The sequence below is a fragment of the Dermacentor andersoni genome, chromosome 6, assembly GCF_023375885.2.
Source record: "Dermacentor andersoni chromosome 6, qqDerAnde1_hic_scaffold, whole genome shotgun sequence".
NCBI classification, from domain to species: domain Eukaryota; kingdom Metazoa; phylum Arthropoda; class Arachnida; order Ixodida; family Ixodidae; genus Dermacentor; species Dermacentor andersoni.
In genome coordinates this window covers 118,559,278-118,579,605 of record NC_092819.1, presented here as the reverse complement: position 1 = coordinate 118,579,605, position 20,328 = coordinate 118,559,278, and the positions used below count along the sequence as shown (strand labels likewise).

Below are 20,328 nucleotides of genomic sequence, written 5' to 3'. Positions count from 1 at the left end.
TTTCGACGAAGCTATAACGATGGTGCGTGTTCATGAAGTACTTTTAGATATTAATCCATGTTTTTTAAGCCATTAGTCAGATGGGCTCAAGAGCCTTCTCCAGCCGTACAAGGGCTGCTTTTCGTCGCCATCAAGCATGCGACAAACCCCACTTCTTACGCATTGTGTAATAACTGAAGAGTCCACTCGACCACTCCGTCAAAGCCCTTAAAAGGTATCGACAACAGAGCTCCAGGCCACAAAGGAACATGTCGGCGAAATGCCCATATGCGTCTGCTATGATCTCAGTCACGAAGAAGGATGGAAATCCTGTATTTTGCGCAGAGTTGATTCTGCCTATTTTCCCTCGGCCAATATTGCTTATTTTTCTTCAAGAGGTATAAAAATACAGTAGGTGAGCCTAATCACATACCCCTGTGACTGCAATCTACTCTATGATTCGCAGCACGACCTTAAGAGACACCTATCAAAAAAGACATCTTTTCTTACACAGAACGAAATTATCGTTAAAGGATCCAGTAGGAAAAAACTAACCGCCGATATTTCTGGTGGTTAGTTCTTAGGTGCCTCGGGGAGTCAGTAGGGGGGCAATTTTCCGAGCATTTGTGTGCTCCTTTCATGCTCCGAAAAACATGATTATATAGCACACATTGAGCAACAGAAAGCGGTATTGGGAGTTTTTCATGTCGAACTACATTTTTCTCATTGACACTTTTAATTTAATAACGCGATTTGAGAAGTTCAATAAATAATTATAATGATTACTTAATTAAATAGAAAAACGTGTATGAGTATCTCCAAGCGACGGCAAACAGCATTACCTTGGTTCAATCCAACTATGTGACTTTTACATATTTTTAAACTGGCTAAAGTTAGCTGGGAGATCCTGTATGTATCTGTTGCAGAAGTGTGCTGCGGCCCTATAACGTAAAACTATTCTACTATGTTTTTATTTCAATCTCCTGACGTCAAATTTGCGTAACAGCTGACGTAAGCATCTGGCGGTGACCCGTAGGATTGTATGAACAGACCAATCAAACGCTCTCCTCTTTTATAGGAGGTCACTTTTGTGTGCTTGAGAAACGAATAACATGTCCTACACTGAGCGTCTTGTCTCTTCTAATTGGCTGACAATATGCCAGGAGCACGCGCAAGTAGAGAGGGATTCGATGGGGCCGAGCCAGTGCACTGAAAATCGATAAACGGATGAAGAGGGTGGTGCCGGCATCTGCGATTGGTCCACATTCCTTGACTTAGCTTGCGGTGGCTGGTCGAAAATCGCGGCGGCATGCAACGGAAGGTTAAGAATGATAGTAAATGGTATCCTCCAGAATGAAGAGTTGGAAGAACGAGGTTGTTAACGTGTCGAACGTGTTCGAAATTGTTACACTGTCACGCAGAAAGTTCCGTTATACGCAAATAAACCCATGCTTGCCGGCTGGTGCGAGTAGCCAGAGCCTGAGGGATCGGCGGCAGCCATCTTTTATTCCTTTCGGAATGGGGCAGCCTGCGGCTATTCAGAAGAAAATTCAGTTTTGTTCGGCATATTAATGCATCTTGAACGCCTACACATCACTTTGACGCGGTGACTTTCGGCGGTTTCGTGACGTCGCGTGACAGGCAGGTGAAGTGGGTCCAGTCGAGAAGCTCATTCCCAATAGCCGAGGGCTAATGGCGAATAGGCGTCGAATCAGAAATAACTATTTTTCTTTTGTTCGGTCAAATCATGCATAATCAGTGTGTACACATCATATCAGATGGGAGATATCACGGTTCAAGAAAGTTTTAACCAATTGCTTAAGGCTAATTGCAGAATTGCAACAGAAAAGCTTGGAATTGTTTTACGTTGTAGCGCCCCTGAAATCAGCTGGCTTCTTTGTAATGTACGTGTATATTTCTTCCCTGTATGATTTCTTTTGGGCTTTATGTTTAACTTTTGTTATGCATGCTGCACTGCTGTCATACCAAATAGGTGCCCTCTCCTGTCAAGCTCGTCGGCTCTTTTGTCCCGGCTCCACCTCTCAAGAAAATAAAATTTGAATTTGGTTGACGTCGCCTCAACAAATTCACAAAAAAAGGACGTGGACCAACTCACAGGGAATGACGACTCACCGGGGCGACACTGCAATGCAAATTATTTTTTACTGATGGATCTCAAAACGGGCTGCCTGCAAATCGAATTCGGCGAGAGGCATGGAGCGAAGACCGCATTTACTACACCAGACGGCTGTTACGAATTCAAGTTCATGCAATTTGACCTTTGCTCGGCACCTGCAACTTTCCAGCGCGTAATGGACACGGTACTTGTTGGCATGAAATGTCATGCCTGTTTAGTCCGCCTTGATGGCGTGGTCATTTTTCCTTCAAATTCCCACTATCACCTTAAGCACCCTGCGACAGTACTATAGCGCCTCAAGTCACATTGGCGGAGCCTGAAGCCGGAGAAACGGCGCTTTGATTACAAAAGTCTTCTTACTGAGCCATGTCATAGGCAAGTATCGAATCCTTCCTCACCCACAGAAAGCAGCGGTCATTGCGCACTTTACCCAGCCCGTCGAAAAAAAGTACTTGATCCTTGTGCCTACTATCAATCAATCAATCAATCAATCAATCAATCAATCAATCAATCAATCAATCAATCAATCAATCAATCAATCAATCAATCAATCAATCAATCTTTATTTTCATTCTGTCAATGATACAGAAAGAAGGACTGTGACAAAAAGCTGTTTTTCAGAACAGCTTGACTAGGCGACAGCCCCATAGAAAAATTTCGGAGTGGTAACAACACTGCCGTAAAATAAATCAAAAATTTAAACTTAACAGACAGGGTGGTACTATAGGGCACACACTAAGTAAAGGAAATGTTAAGGTAATTGGGAAATTAAGGCAGTTTTTACAGTCGTCATAAAAATACATGCAAACAGTTTCTTAGAAAAAATTAATATCTGAAATGCTATTAAATTACAAATGTCTAGGATAAATAGACTCAATGTACAGGAAAAAACAATATAGAAATGAACGTTATAAAAATAGTTACATCCAATCAGTTGAAACAATTCGATAGGGTTGCAGATTTGATAAACTAGACAAAGTTTGTAATAAAACCAGTGTTAAGTAGTAGAAATCACAGAGCTGTGAATCACAGTGTATAACTTGCGGATATCCTGATACGAACAATCGAACAAGTCAAAATTGTTAAGGTCATAGTGATACAGAAGGGACGGAAGAGTTTAGGACAAGCGCTCTTTTGCGGAGTTTAATCGTAATGTGTCTAATTCCCTACTTTCTCCATGACACGTGGGATAATTTAGTGCCTAATACTTAAGTTGGCCAGAACGCTCAACTTTGATATGTTCTTACAAGTTTCTAATTTGAATTTTCTGCTTAACATATAATTGTGTGTCTGGCGTATTTTACCTATTCCTGACCTGCTGAATAAAACATTTGTAGATGCCGCAAAGGTGCGTCGAAAATATGCCTAATACATTTTTTCTGAACCAAGTATATTGCGACCATTTGTTATTATTATTTATTCTTTGTCATAGGTACATGATCGTCAACATGTGGGGTTCATATGGGGCTCTTCATCATCGCTTATAGGGTTTGCTCTCGAGTGTGATCCGTGCTGTGGGCGTGGTCGGTTCGCCGCATCTTCGACTCGGAGTAAACGTCGTGATAACTGCTGCGTCACAAGTGGTGCAGGTGCTCTTCGGTCCTCCATCCTCTGCCTCCGCGGTCAACCTCCTGTGGCTTCGATCGGGTCGCCGATTGTGCCAGCTGTCCGCCAGCATGTAGCAGGACGAGCCAACAGGCACTTGTACTTCCACCATCTCGGCCTCGGCTACGCCAGCCTCTCCGTTTTGGCTTCGCAGTGGGCACCAGCGTGATCCCCATCTGTTTGCTGGACTTCGCGGGGAAGACGTCGATGATTGGCTCGATGAATACGACCGAGTGAGTTCGGCTAATCGTTGGGACGATGCGTCCAAGCTACATCACGTCGCCTTTTATCTGACAGGAGTAGCGAAGACTTCGTTTTTCAATTTGGAGGTTGATTTCACGAACTGGGGCGCTTTCAAGCAGCAGCTCCATCAAATCTTCGGCACACCGGCTGTTCGTTCCGCCCTCGCAAAAAAGACGCTCGACATTCGCAAGAAACAACTCGGGGAATCTTATACGTCGTACATCGAGGATCTGTTTGCTCTTTGTCGAAGCGTGAACAAGGCCATTACCGAATCAGACAGGGTTCGCCACATCTTCAAAGGCATTGGAGCTGTTGTTTTCAATGCTTTAGCCACCAAGAACCCCGCTAGCGTTGCTGATATTGTCGCTACTTGCGAGCGGCCTGATGAACTCGAATCAGTACGGTTGCAGCCAGACACCACTGCAAACACTACCGCCGACGACGCTACGTTACGAGCAATGATACGCGCAATGATTCCAGAAGAGCTCCGGTATCTTGGCTTAGCCGCAGGGCCTATGCATTCTCATGCCTCGGATACCAACTTGCGAGACGTTATCAAGGAGGAATTGGCGTCCATGGCTGGTGCAGCGCACACGGACCCTCTAACCCCTAGGGCCCCACCAACGTACGTACAAGTAGCCGCAGTTACTCCAGTAGTCGTTCCACCGATGCCTCCAAAACCAACACCAGCCCACATAGCTTCCATGACAACCAGCACACCTTACCAAACTAGCTATTCGCAGTGGTGTCCTCCTCGTCCCATCTGTTACTACTGCGGCTATCGTGGCCACATAGCACGTTTTTGCTGCAAGCGCCAGCAAGATGAGCGTCGCGGATCTGACGTATACGAACGGGATGACTTTTCGCCCGGAGCTACATTTCAACGTATAGGGAACTTCCATAACCAACGCTGTTCTTATGGTCCACCGCGCGGACGTTCTCCATCGCCTACTGTAGCATCCGAGACGGCTCAGACGTACCGTCCTGCGAGATGCCGCTCGCCGTCACCCCTTCGCCGCTCTACGTGCCCATTGAGACCTGCTTCTCAATTCGCCGAGCGTCGTCCGGAAAACTGAATTATACAGCTTTTGGAGGAAAAGCTTCATCGAATGACAGGACAGAAATTCCTCCATCGCGTCCGTGCAATATGATATTGGTTGTAGTAGAAGGTGTACAAGTAGGAGCTCTAATAGACAATGGTACTAGTGTTTCAGTTATTCACCGTGAATTGTGTTTGCGACTTCGGAAAGTTACGTCCCCCTATGATGGACCTATGCTGCTCGCTGCTCAAGGGGCCGCCATTCGACCTATCGCCATGTGCACTGCTCGTATTTCCATCGATGGACTGCTGCATTATCTACAATTTGCAGTGCTAAGTTCGTGTGCCCAGCAGCTCATATTGGGATGGGATTTTCTTTTTACCACCTCCACCTCCATCTGCTGTGGGCAACGCGTTCTCCACATGACCGACACGACCTATTCACTTTATGCAGATAGCGCACCACTTCACTTGCTTGCTGCAGAAGATACCGCACTACTTCCTCGCCATCAAAGCATTGTTACTATGACGTCTGATGTCATTGAGTGCGGCGACGTACTCTCGTATTACCATCTGCGCGCTGTCTCGCAAGAGGTACAGCCTTTGCATCAGGGCTGGTTCCGTTTGATCATGGCTCTGCACTCATCTACGCTACAAACCCGACATACGAAAAGATTCTCACCCCTGAAGGCACTACATTGGCCTGCGCCACTGAATCGGAGTCTATATCTGTTGTTTCCTTTAAACCAGCTTCCTCCGAAGTTCCTTGTACCGGACGGGTCGCATCTCCTTCAGCCATTGCAGCTACCATCAGTTCCGACCTCATACCTTCGCAGTCACAACAATTGCTTGCTTTGCTCCAAAACATGAAGCTTCGTTTGACGCGCATTCAGCTTCGTTGGGAAAGACTGCGATAACGACACATAGGATAGAGACAGATGGTACATCCATCGTGCGCCGTAGACCATATCACGTATCGCTAGCCTAGAGGAAAGTCATTGACGAGAACGTCACCGACATGCTGCAACGAAACATAATACGGCCCTCTGCTAGCCCTTCTTCTTCCCCCGTTGTTTTGGTTCGGAAAAAAGACGGCTCTATTCGATTTTGTGTTGACTACAGAGCACTTAACAAGATCACACGCAAGGATGTATATCCTATGCCGCGAACAGACGATGCGTTGGATTCCCTGCAGGGTGTCGAGTACTTCTCCAGCATCGATCTGTGTTCCGGCTACATACAGATACCTATGCATGAGGACGATAAAGAGAAAAGAGCATTTTCAACACCATATGGGCTCTGCGAGTTTAATGTCATGCCATTCGGCCTCTGCAATGCGCCCCCAACGTTCGAGCGCGTGATTGACACCATTCTTCGTTGCCTGAAATGGAAAGCTTGCTTGTGCTTTCTCGACGATATTGTTGTTTTATTGTCAACCTTCTCTCCGCACCTGCAACGTCTGGACGAAGTTATCACGCGCCTTGCCAACGCTTGACTTCAGCTAAACACCAAGAAATGCCATTTTGCGAGCAACACGATCAAGGTACTAGGTCACATTGTGAGCAAAGATGGCATTCATCCAGATCCTGACAAGGTTCTGGCAGTTGGGCACTTCTCTCGTCCCGAGACAACCAAACATTTGTGTAGTTTCCTAGGCCTCGCTTCCTATTTTCGCCTATTCATACGAGGCTTCGCCTTAATAGCGTCACCTCTGCACAAATTACTGGGTTCTAATGTTCCGTTTGTGTGGTCTCCCGAATGTGAATCTCATTTCGCCCATCTGAAGCGCGCTCTCACATCTGAACCAGTACTATGCCATTTTGATGAAGCTGCTCCTAGCCTCCTGCATACGGATGCTAGTGGTCACGGCATTGGTGGCATTCTCCTACAGCGAGACGACACTTTAGGTGAGAGGGTCGTCGCGTACGCAAGTCGCGTTCTGACAAACGCCGAAAAGAATTACACCACCACGGAGCAGGAATGCCTAGCTATCATTTGGTCTGTGCAGAAATTTCGACCTTATCTTCACGGCCGCTATTTTACGATCGTTACAGACCATCATGCATTATGCTGGCTTTCAACGCTAAAGAACTTGTCTGCACGACTTGGTCGGTGGATTCTTCGTCTGCAAGAATACGACTTTACTATTACCTACAAGTGCGGGAAGAAACACCAGGACGCAGATTGCGCTTTCTTGCTGTCCGCTTCCTACGACACCATGCAATGGACCTCCAACTACTATCCGTGACAAGCTATCGCACGATCCCTCTTCACGCGCTTTCTTGTTGGCCACTGTTGACGAGATGCCTCCACACCACAAAAAATTCTTCCAATCTCATCACCTCGTCCACCCTTACTGTCGGCGCATCATAGACCACCTTCAAGGAGCTTTACGCCCGCTTAACGCCCGCCTTCGTCGACAGCTGACGTAATTTAAGATTGACAACCGCGTTCTGTACCGTCATGTCTATCACCCTGATGGTCAACGCTAGGTTCCTGTCCTGCCACGCTCTCTACGTGCTCATGTCCTGCCGGCTTCTCACGACGACATGACTGCTGGTCACCTTGGTTTACAGAAAACCTATGACCGCATCAAAGGTCGCTTCTACTGAGGTGGATTGTGCGCCAGTGCAGCGAGGTATGTCGCTTCCGGCGCCCTATGTCAGCGCCGAAAGCTCCGTACATCAGCTCCAAGCGGACAACTGCAACCGGTTCCTTGTCCGTCGCAACCACTTGAAGCCGTTGGCATTGACCTGTATTGTCATCTTCCTGTGACTCTCACCGGTAAACGATAAATTGCGACAGCGGTTGATCACTTGACATGCTAGGCCGAAACAACTTGTGTCAGTTCTGCCTCAGCCTCTGGAGTTGCTGCATTCGTACTTCAATCCTTAATACTGCGCCACGGTGGTCCTGGCGTCCTCCTGAGCGGCCGTGGTAAAGAATTCCTCTTGCAACTAGTAGACGAAGTACTCAGAGCCTCCGGAACCACCCACAAGACTACCTCCACTTACCATCCGCAAACCATCTGCCTCACAGAGCAATTTCATCACACGCTGTCAGACATGCTAGCCATGTACATCGAACCGGATCACAGAAACTGGGACGCAATTTTGCCATTCGTGACGTTTGCGTATAATACCGCCGTTCAACGCACGACCGGTAACTCGCCATTCTACCTTGTCTATGGTCGTTTGCCCTGTTCCTGTCTTGACATCTCTTTCTTCGCGCCTACTGTCAATCGAAGTCCATCCTCCTGTGAAGAATATGTGTCCCGCATTCGGCATTGTCGCCAGCTCGCCCTCATCAACACCGAAGCACGGCACCAGGACCGCAAGCAGCATTACGACGCCTCTCATCGCGTCGTATCCTTCCGCCCTGGTGAGGAAGTGCTGCTCCGGACACCAGTTCGTACTCCTGGCTTGTGTGACAAGTTTCAGCTTCGGTTCATCGGCCCCTATAAAGTCATGGAGCAGACTTCTCCGGTTAACTATCGCGTGATACCAGTTATTGTGCCAAATGACGGCCGCTGTCGCGCCGCTGAGGTTCTCCACGTTTCCCGTATGAAGCCTTTCACGAGGCGTTCGCTGCCCTTTTGACTTGCAGACTACGACAATGTTTCGCCTGTACCTATATGGCAGGCCTTTCAATGTTGTAAGTTACCAACACGCACTGCGTTCGCTGGTCAATTTAATGTACTTTTCAAGACGCCTAGCATGGTGAAGCCGCTCACTGCGAGTATTCGACATCAGCGTTATACACAAGCTCGGACGAAACCCTTTAAGTCCGACTGCCTGTCCTGCCTTGCACCAAAACTTACCCGCCACCACATGACGACCAGCACAGCAAGTACAGCATGCGCAGCAAGCACAGCAAGGACCAGCACAGCACTTTCATAGCACAGCAGTCTTGACGACTTCGCCAAACGGCAACGACTGGATCCGGATCTAAAAAGCGTTCCCTCGATTCTTAGAAGAAAAGAGCGACTTTCACACAGCGGCAATTAAGCGCGGACTCTCTTCGCTTTCGTTGCAAAACGACATCATCGATAAAAAAAAAGAAAAACACTTGCCTGACTGCGCCAACAACCTTTTGCCTGTGTGCTGAGCTCTCTGGTCAGTGGCTCTCCACGCCATTTATGTTTATCCAGTAGCAGCCCGCCTGATGTTCACCCGGACCCTCGCGAGAGTTCCGGGGAAGTATACACTCGTAGAAGGCCGCACTCTTTTGGCAATTTTGACCAGGTGTGGCCTTGAAACGGTACTGAATCTTTTTGTAAATATGATGACGGCGCAGTCTGGACTTGTGAGCGCCCTGGATCCCCGGATGCGCCATTGCATTAGAGGTGAACGCACAATTCTCGTCATTTAGCAGCGGCACGCGCAAGCACCGGAGCGCAAAATTTCATCGATTCGCTGTCGCTGAATCAGAACATCGAATGCGATTGCTTCTCTGATGGACTTATTTTTCTCAAATTCAGGGCTGGCATCTTGGGGGTGCGGTCGTTACCGAAATCAATACGATATAACTGGCCACGCTTCAACGCCAACGTCGCCCAATAGGTGAAGACGTGCCGAGAGTGCCAACCACAAAACCAAGGGCAGCGGGATTGCTGAAGCCTATGGAGCCTCCTCGCCGACCGTTTCAGCAAATCAAGATGGCCTTCTTGAGTATGTTTCCGACGTCAACATCCGCAAACAAGTGAATCATACAGGCCAACGACTACCTTAGCCGCTACGTCCAAACGAAAGCCCTGCTTAGAGCTGCTGGGGCGGAAGTAGCAAAATTCTTTGGCGAAAACATGCTCTTTCTACGTGGTGCACCAGAAGTGTTCATTACCTACAGAGGAACGTATTTTGGAGCCGAGCTTAATTAATACATCCTGCAATATAGCCAGAAAAGTCACGGGAGGACAAAAACCTGCCACGCACTGACGAATGGTCTAATGGAACGCCTGAACAAGGCAGTCGCAGGCATGTTAGCGATGTACGTCGATGTCGAGCACAAGACAGGGGATGCGGTCCTCCCATACGAAACCTTCGTTTCCAATTGGCTGTGCAGACGTGACGCCGATCACCAGTTAGGCCTTGTTTGCGACTAAGCTTAATGACTCCTCTTGGCGCGATGGTGCCTCACGTCACGGATGAAAAGAACCTCGATGTCCTCCGCCAATTTTAAGCGCCGCGAAGCAGCACTACAACTCGTTCGCGCGCGCATCAAGCACTAGCAAAGAATGGACAGCCGAGACTGCCACCTTCGACCGCTCTAAGTGGAATACGAGATCGGCAAGTGTGTTGGGGTTTAGGCCCCGATTCGTTAACTAGAGGTTAGTGAGAAAATTTCTGCGAGGCTGTTTTGCACCCTATAAGGTTACCGAACGTAATGGCGCACTGGAATTTCAGGTCGTGCCACATAGCCTCACGCTATCACATTGGTGCCTCTCGCTACCCGAATAGTCCATGTTGTGAGCCTTAAGCGTCATACTAGCAATAAGGAACTCGGAAACGCTCTTTTTTCTTTGTTTTCTTTGCTATGCGTATTTTTGTTTTGTGCTCGTGTTTGTAGCATCAGGACGTCACTTTTTGAGAGGTTCGAGTGGACAGATGTACTTATCAATGCTATATCCGGGGACTGAATTTCAACCAGTAGCTTAATATTACAGCTCAGCATCAGACGCGCTTGCATGAGTTGAAAATAATTGAATGTTGTCGTTCATTCCATATGTTGCGTATGTTCTCGCCGCACTCTCTGTAATTGCACTAATTATGTGCTAATTTCTGGGCGCCACGTGGGCACCAGCGAATACTCTGGAACATTCGATGAGTCTTGTATAATAGCCGACGTGTTTGACTCGCAGATCTGATTTTTGACGATAGCCTCTTTTGCTCGCCATTACGATTGTGTTTCAGTGTTACTTCTTTTCCGGGGCGCAAGCTGGCCCAATAAAGAGGTAAAGTTGGAAGTCATAGTTTTAAGACTGCGCCCCTCATTGTGACTACAACGTGACAGTACGACGACAATGCAATGACGACGATGGCCCAAAAAGATGGAATATCGACAACAGAATCGCAACGCGTGCTTGACAGCGACTATCTGATGACTGCGGGGGTATAATGGCGGTACAACCCTGATTCAATGACAACATCATAATTATAACAGAACAAAATCAAAGGAAGGACGAAGACTGGATAAGGACGACAATGGGTTAACGTTTCTGAAGTGACGATACAAAAACGACAGCTTGACGACGACGGCATGATGGCAACCGACATGACACCGATGGTGTGACGATGGCGGTATAACAAGGGTTCTACGAGCAAGTTAGGGTGATGACAATGAAACAACTACTTAACCATCATAACAAAGGTGTAAGAATGAATGCATGATGATGAATGTATGACAAGGATTCAATGAACAGGATTACATGGCAATGGTAAGTGGTAAATTCATCATCATCATCAGCCTGGTGACGCCCACTGCGGGGCAAAGGCCTCTCCCATACTTCTCTAGCAACCCCGGTCATGTACTAATTGTGGCCACGTCGTCCCTGCAAACTTCTTACTCTCACCCGCCCACCTAACTTTCTGCCGCCCCCTGCTACGCTTCCCTTTTCTTGGAATCCAGTCCGTAACCCTTAATGACCATCGGTTATCTTCCCTCCTCATTACATGTCCTGCCCATGCACATTTCTTTTTCTTGATTTCAACTAAGACGTCATTACCTCGCGTTTGTTCCCTCACCCAATCTACTCGTTTCTTATCCCTTAACGTTGCACCCATCATTCTTTTTTCCATAGCTCGTTGCGTCGTCCTCAATTTAAGTAGAACCCCTTTCCTAAGCCTCCAGGTTTCTGCCCCGTAGGTGAACATTGGTAAGACACCGCTATTATACACTTTTCTCTTGAGGGATAATGGCAACCTGCTGTTCATGACCTGAGAATGCCTGCGAAATGCACCCCAGCCCATTCTTATTCTTCTGATTATTTCCGTCTCATGATCCGGATCCGCCGTCACTACCTGCCCTAAGTAGATGTATTCCCTTACCACTTCCAGTGCCTCGCTACCTATTGTATATTGTTGTTCTCTTCTGAGACTGTTAAACATTACTTTAGTTTTCTGCACATTAATTTAGAGACCCACTCTTCTGCTTTGCCTATTAGATTATATGACGACGACTGTATGATGACGACGTCAGGACTTTGTCGCAGAGGATGGAATGATCACAACGGCCTCACGACAATGGTATCGCAGCGAATGCATGACGACTGTATGATGACAGTGGCGACGAAGACGTGGCGAAAGTCTTGTAAGAAACTTTGAATGACGACGATATAATTGTCACGTATGAAGCAATTAGATAACTTGGCCCGCTAGGTCGGCGTAGAAAGCGTGACGATGTCATCACGAGTCTCAAATATGGAACGACCACGTTGGTATCACGATGAAGGTATGACAACGAGTACAGGAATACTGTATTATGGCGACGGCGTGAAGATGACGGCATGAAAGGATTCGGAACACAAGCCTGCGATGACGACCATGCAACGACCCCGACGGCGTCATGGCCCAGAGCACGTACTTAGCGGCCCGAGTTATCAGACAACATGGGCCACTGGGTCGCCGTAGATGGCATGACGACGACAGCATGACTAAAATCAGATTACGAAGGTGAAATGATGACGATGAAACAACTACGTCGTCATCAAGACCAGGAGTACATATCTAGTAGCCCAAGCTTTAGCACAACTTGCGCAACTAGAGCGGCGTAGATGACAAGACGACGACGGCGTGACGATGGCGGCACGACAATTCAGATGTCACAGCTGGCATGAACCAACGACCACAACTTCATAACGGCTTCGAGTACATAAATAGTGGCGGAAAACATTACACAACTAGGGCGACCGGTCCGGCTTTGATAGCGTGAGGACGAGAACATAACAATAGTTTCATATCGAAGCTGGGAGGACGGTGATGGAATCGCCACGATGACATGAAGACTAGTGGCGCCAGCTGGCCGGCAGCATTGGTGACTTGGTCGTCGTAAGATTCTAGATAGAAAGATAGGATCAAAACTGCTGAAGTAGGCAAAGAATACAGGTGAACAGTTAATCACGTGATAGATTTCATATTTAAGGGCTTTCCCCGGAAAAAAATAAACGTGCGAAAAACACCTGGGTGAAAACCTTCCAGTGCTAGTTTATTCACTTTTCTACATATTCTTCATTGAGAGCACGTAATTCAGATCAGTAATAACAAAATTAGCCAAGTGCAATTAATTCACAATGCAATCACATCACAAAAAAATTATGTGAATCCCACGCACTGTGGGAACCGATGTAAGCGAAGGTTTCTGTGATTTTCAGTTTGATTGATGACAATTAGTGGTTAGGTTTTGACGCCAAATGTGCAATTTCTTCAACGTTTAGTCCCACACGGGAGTCGCGAGTTGATGTTCAACATAACCTTCGCTGCACCACTACTGTTTGTCAGCACAGTATACAGAACACACAGAGAGGGGGGGGGGGGAGTTCACTTGAGGTGCTGCTGTGCAGAATACTTCCTAAACTCAGAGAAGGTTGAGCATATTCAATTGCCTGTCATGGTACGTCACATCGTGGCTGAATTGAATTACGGGCTGTACGTAAGAAAACCACAATCGGAATATGGGGCCCGCCATAGTGTAGGACTCCGGCTGTGGCTGCTTAGTTTGGTACTAAACTAGCCACATCGAGCAATGCCATAGCCGCAAAGCTACCGTGGCGGGCACAGAAGTGTTGATTTTACGTGTGACCACTTCCGTAGTGTAGCGTGGACCCTATGGTGGGCTTTAGTGCAACTCTGTTTCTGCACGCCATTGGTAGGTTCCCCGCTTGAGAAGTTTACATCGTATTCATTTTTTTAGAAGCGTTGTAATTTCTGCAATCCTTTTGCGGGAGGTCGCAGATATTTACATCTGTGAGAAGGCTAAGTGGCGACGGCCAAGCATCTCCAGACGGCATTGTGCCCATTATACGCGGTGGAAAGGCCTAAACAAGTTTATCCTACTTCCTTTCCTCTCTGACGCGCTTCTGTGATGTATACAGACGTTCTGAGCAAACCATCGACGCGATGTGTCAGATAGCAGCAGGAGCAACGGGAAAGTCGAAGGAAAAGACAAAGAAAGCTTCGCTTTAATACAAATACTGGTGGCTGCTCTATTTGACTGGGAATATTATGCACTTAGTAATCCTCGCGCTGAATGGCGCTTCCTTATTAAAAGTTATTGTGCATTATATCTGGGACACCCTGTATTAAAGCTAGTACGAATGCGAATAAAATGATATAGAAGGAGATTAAACCGGAAGGATCCCAAAGCCCTCGTCCTGTTTTACACCCTACACTTGTAGAAGCCGTTATGGATACGAGAATAGGGAAAGAAAAGTGTTTTTACATGCAGAATATCCGCTCGAAACTTATAGGCATTGATATTTGTACGAGACAATTGCGACTGCCACTAACAGTACGTTGTCAATAATAAAATTTACCACTCAAATTTACAAAGGAGTGAAGCGCTGTGCCTTAACTTACCTGTGATACGTGGCAGCACCTTGCGGCGGCAAAAAAAAAGTAAACAGGCATTTGTCTTTCTTTTTGAACAATTCCCTTTTGCCTAGTTTAGTGGTTTTCTGTTGTTGGTGTTGTCCGTAGGTGCCATCATTCATCTTTCAGACCTCCTCAACTCTCATTTCTTACAGGCGGGAGCGACATGGTGGCGCTTGTGTCACGCCTAAGCAGAGAAGAGAGTTCGGCTACGCGGCGCAAAGCTCGGTTTTGCACAAAGCCACCAGACGATGTGGCCCTCCGCACATCACAGGGCGCGGAACCCAACAATTGCGCCCACAGTATAGCTTTTCCTCTTTCTGCAGGGGTCGTTGGCTGCGCAGTGGTTTGCAGCAGTATCACGGAAACAAAATGGTGTTTATCGTCACGGCGCGCACCAGCATAAACTAAGAAAGCCGATTAGCGCGGAAGCATCGGAGAGGAGCACAGTATTTTAAACATAAACGCCATAAATATTTTTTTTCCACTAAAATAACATGGAACAAGCAGATGAGCAAAACGAGAATAAGAGGAAAGTAGGAGACAACGTTACCAAAGGTCGACTTGACGTTTATTGCCATAGCAACTATATGGACACTTCAGGCGCATTTCTGCAGTCGCCGTGATGTTTCGTATAAAGTCCAAGGGCGATAGCGCCTTCGCAGCACCCTCTGCGCTACATGTGCGACTGAAAGCATGCCAGGAAAGCCGACAATCCCTGCTCAATCTCTCTCGCGCGAAAGGGTGGAAAGCGGAGAAGACGTGCGCCGTCTTCCGTCGCGCTCGAGGCACCCAACGTAGTGAGTAACCGGAGGTAGAGGAAGAAGGGAGAGGCGGAGTTCTATTGTGGCTGCAAGTGCACATGTGGTGGTACAGCGTGGTCGCGAGGCCGTACCGCCCTATCTTGAGAGCGATCTACGTTGGGCAGAGTGCAGGTGCGTCAGCGGCTCGTAGCTTTGTGCACGCTGTGCGTTCTCTGCGCTCAATTTGCGTTCAAGCGATAGACATACCGAAGGGCACTTCCCTCACTCGCTGCTGCTGCCGCATTTCCTCACGTCAGCGTTTTAATTGCCACTGATCTCGGTCATCGAGTGTGATGCGTTCATGTTTGGTGTCGCGCGCTGACACCATTCTTGCTAATCCAGTCTTCAAGCAAATGTTTACAAGTTCGTAGGGCCGATAAAAGCGCTATCGTTACTTCGTATGGCTGTCTGCTAATTTGCTGTCACAATCTATTCTTCGCCTGTCGGGTGAAATTCTGACTTTTTTCAAGGCTTCGAAAGAGTCAAATCCACTTATCCAAACGTTGGCTTCGGCTTTCATCTTGTTCTCGGTCTGCTCATCATCTTGAATTCCCACCTCCTGCATTCCCCGTGTTTTCCATGGAAGACTCAAGAACTTCATACCCCCAATGTATTCAGCGGCACCTTGAAAGGGAGCTAAAACGGCTACCCTGTACAATTGATAAAGCCTAAGCATCTACCTTACGCATTCGTAAACGTCGTTTCAGGTTTCTTTTTGCTTCCACAAAGCCTATTTTAATGCGACAGGCCTTTAATATTCGTCATCCCTTCCCTATATACCAGTCGCGCTTGACTTGTCTAGGAACACTAGCTTTCATGTACTCGCTATTTTAACTTGTTACTATGTCACCCAGGCACGCATTTAGCGCTAATAGCTAGCAACAACACAGAGACGGAAATCAACACTTTGTGCAATTAAAAAAAAAATGCGACAAGGATGTGAGCGTATAATCTAAACCAAAAAAAGATAGACGTGTCACATGGTCGTCAGATGTCGAGGTTTACGCGAAACCTGCAGTGATATAATCGGGTCTTCGCGCTGTCTCTGCCTTGTATCATGCTCTCGTGCTTGGCGAATCTGTACCTTTCCATACACACTGAAATAATTTGACTCATCGCTATCGCTTGTTGGAAGATCTTCCTAACATCAGTCCAACCATATATTTGTTCAGTAAGGTATTAGTACAGAAGCAGAACCCTGTATAATAATAGGGTCGGGGGCCTTCTATGTATGATTAAAAAAATTAATAAACCTTCTAAGTACAGGATACATAAATATCCTAACAATTGTTTATGTTTTTTTATAAATTAGCAAACATATTAGGAATAAGCATATTAAAAAAATTGGCACATAATTGCGCAACTTCTTTCAGCAGCAGGGGGCAAGTAGCAAGCAGTAAACTGGAATCGGGATTCAATCCATACAACGTATGACTTCATTTCGATTATGCATCGATAGGTCTCGTTATATATGAACCAAAGGTACACATTCGATTTACTCTGAATCATGTGTCTGAGGTGTTGCATCTGCCTATTACCTCTTAACAGGCTTTCAAGAAAACGTAAGGCCCCTGCCCAACTTCTTCCTCTTGCTTTGTGCGTGATCTACACCAAGAAAACGGCAGTTGTCCGATGACATTTAGCCAGAAACTTGGAACACAATACCGAAAGTATAAGTAACGCCCTTCCTTAAAAGGATAACACATCATTGGCTACACAGCAGTGACCTAAGCAAAGTTAACGTAGCAAGTAATTAGGAACAATACAATTATACACTATAAAACGAGACTAACACAAGCAAATGAAGTATATGCCACACAAATAAGAACTAAACTTTCTAAAAAAGGACGAAGGACTTGGAAATATAAATTAAACAGAGCATAACACGAAAGGCATATGCATATGGGAAAAAATTGAAACATTCCTTCCACATTTTGGAGTGTGGCAAAAAATTTTGTTGCATACCACTGAAAAAGTGCCTCCGCTGGGACTACAAGGAGCTGGCACACCCTGCAACAATATTATTTGGCCTAGATGCAGGGCACTACATTGGAAGCGTACCGAACATTGCCAAGGTTCAGTAATTGTTTTCATTTTTGTATTTAAATTTTGATGTTCTCTGTAATATTACAGGATTCTTTCGTATGCGTATAGACTTACCGAAGCGGAATCGGCAAACAAGCTGCTCGAATTGTCTACCGTGAAGAACAAGAACTTCGAGTGCAAAAAAACGCACTAGAGAGAGGCAATCAAGCGATTCGCTGATGCAGATAGCAGGCGTAGACTGGACTGATCTGCTTGATTTCTAGATTTTACAACGGAGCTGCAGTGTTGATATATGGGAGACCCTAGCTACATAAGTTGCTGCAGCTCTGCAGCTATCGTAATTCTTTGTGCTAACTCGCCATGAATGGGGTTAGTTGTGCTCAGACACGCTGGACGTTACAATTGGTACTGTTCTCCCATTTGATTCCAAGAATAACGTATGTGATGGGCTTCATCCTTTCCGTCAAGTGGCGTTCTATGCAATCTCACTGTCAGATTAATTCTTGGATTCTGTTTCTTTATTACTTTGCGATACGGCCAAAGGACTTTTCTTCTCGCCCATCGAAAATATAGGGCATTTCTTTTCTGAAGATAGATGAACACGAGGCCAACAGCTGGAAGGGCAGTGATCGCACCTGTATGTTAACTTGGCAACAGTAAGAGATATTGAAATGGAACGCTAACCGAATCTCTGGACTATCAATTGTGCAATAGATATTGTTTTGTAGTTTGGCCTCGTCCTAGTAACTTCGTCAGTCTTTCAGGCAAAGCAGCACACTACAGCAAATAGAAGAAATAGTGGCATTGAAAATGTCGAGGAATTATGCACTCCCTATGAATTGCATAGTCTACAGCACAATCGCTGATATATTTTGGACCATACCAGTGTCTTACTAAATTGTTGCTCAAGCAGCTTCACATTCATTTCGCACACACGTGCCCCTATATGATTGTGTCTGTGAATATAATTAGCAGTTGGTTTCGTTTTACTAGATGTCTATCAATGCTGTATAGTGCTAAATTTCTGACAAATCTCCGTCACCTATACTTTTACGTCATTTTTGGTAAATTTTCATTTGCTATATGACTATGGTAAAACCGGAGTATAGGTCTTTCTATACGCGAAATAAAACTGACAAGTTCTGCAATGTCTACTTTTATATTACTAAAATGGTATGGGATGCGGCTATTTGTGTGAATATATTTAATGAAAGATGTGTTTTCAAATCTAGGAACAGTCTCCAGTCTCGGAGAGCTGTTTTTAACAGCTTTTAGCGGATAGTTATCTCGAAAATGCCGTTCTCATTCCTGGAAACAAAGCTTAGAACAGCTACGCTTTCTCGCTGTCAGTGCATTTGTTTTTGTAACGCTTTTTGACATTGGTGGCAGCGTTGGCTTCCAAATATTAACTTAATCGTTCGCCCTGTTGCTGTCACACGCAATAATACTGAACTGTAGATACGCTCAATTCCACAATTATTGAACTTAAAATGTGCTAGTGTGCTGGATTTGACCCGCCAAATTAGCGCCGTCAAACAATTTATGGGCCTAACAGTGTTTCACAGGGCAGCGTAGCACACCGCCTCGTGGACGCCGCGGGCACTCGTATTGCTAACCCTATCGTTGTCGGAGCATGCCTGCCGATGGCATGTGAACATATGAATAGGAGGCCTGAGTAGCTTCGGTTGTTGTTGTGTCGCCGGATCCTCGGTAGCTCCTTATATCCGAGTAAACCGCATTGTACTCTATGTGTGTCTTACTTGCCGTGCTTCACAATGCACATGTGAACCTGCAAGCTGCACTCACATTCTGGCACCCAACGGATTTTTGCATCCAGTCCGCAGATAGTGAATAGTTGTCTCTGTGTTTCTCTGCACCGCTGAGAAATCTATTTCGCGTGTCTCATTTTTTCTTGTTTTGCTGCTTTGTCCCGCATGACCGAACCAAATGAACGATATGGTGTCCTCTACTTCGTCATGCTGCTGCCTGATGGGGGCCTGATGCAGCAAAATTACCAAGATGTGCATTACAGCCTCCTACCACTTATGCCACCTCCCCAAGCCTTCCCGCAGTTCTTTATCAAAGCAGAAACCGCAACAATGGCCTCAGCTGCCGAGAAACAAGGGTTATGACCACGTGTTAGTCATCGAGTTTCTTCGATGGCCTTGGTTTATACTCCCCAGCCACTGGCGCCTCGCAAGCCTATGTCTTGTCCCCGCTTCTGCCAGTAGTATTGTGGCAAGGCGCAGGACGTTAATAGAGGCCCTACAATTGTTTCAATGTAGCAACAATCGAGATGTGCTTTCTAGAAGGGCTCCTGCCACCTGGATACGAGGTGCAAATTCAGCCTGATCTCGATTCGCGAACGCACCGCCCGGATAAATTTGGATAGAGTAGTCAAGGATGACAGTGTGTTCGATGGGGCTCGTTGGTTCTTCTTAAAATATGAAGAGTAACAACGCAACGCCGGACTGTGCTCTTTACTCGCTCATTCTGTGTTGCGCTCTTCCTGTTTTTATTCTGAAGAATGACAGGGTTCCTTGGGTCATTCGACAAAGTCACCCCAAGTTCAAACCATGTTCTAATCATCGAGCAAACCACTCCGGAAGCACGCAGAATTAAAGGCGTTGTGGCAGCCCAGTGCCACCTCCCGAGGTAGCGAACAAGGCACACGTGGGACAATGAAGCCAGCACCGGAACGCTATGGCCACAACGGAAGCGCCATCTTCCCTTTACTTTGTCCTGGTAGGCTGCGGCGCTGCCACGGAACCCTTGAATAAACTGGCGATTATCTGACGAACCACGCCGTGTCCACAATGGTAACCCAAACATTGGCAACGTGGCGCTCATGTCTGAACACATAGCGGTGGGCAACACCCTCGAGCAACCGCGGTT

General features: G+C 46.6%; 1 protein-coding gene across 3 annotated transcripts in view; it reads right to left on the bottom strand.

Moving 5' to 3' along the window:
* The window catches only part of LOC129382418 (uncharacterized), a 216,846-nt gene extending 199,157 nt beyond the window's left edge, over positions 1-17,689 (bottom strand). For all 3 annotated transcript variants that reach the window (XR_011895268.1, XM_055066304.2, XM_055066306.2), the window contains exon 1: positions 17,548-17,689. The gene's annotated coding sequence lies outside the window, so the exon portion shown is untranslated. The remainder of the gene's footprint in view (positions 1-17,547) is intronic.
* Positions 17,690-20,328: the final 2,639 nt, after the last annotated feature.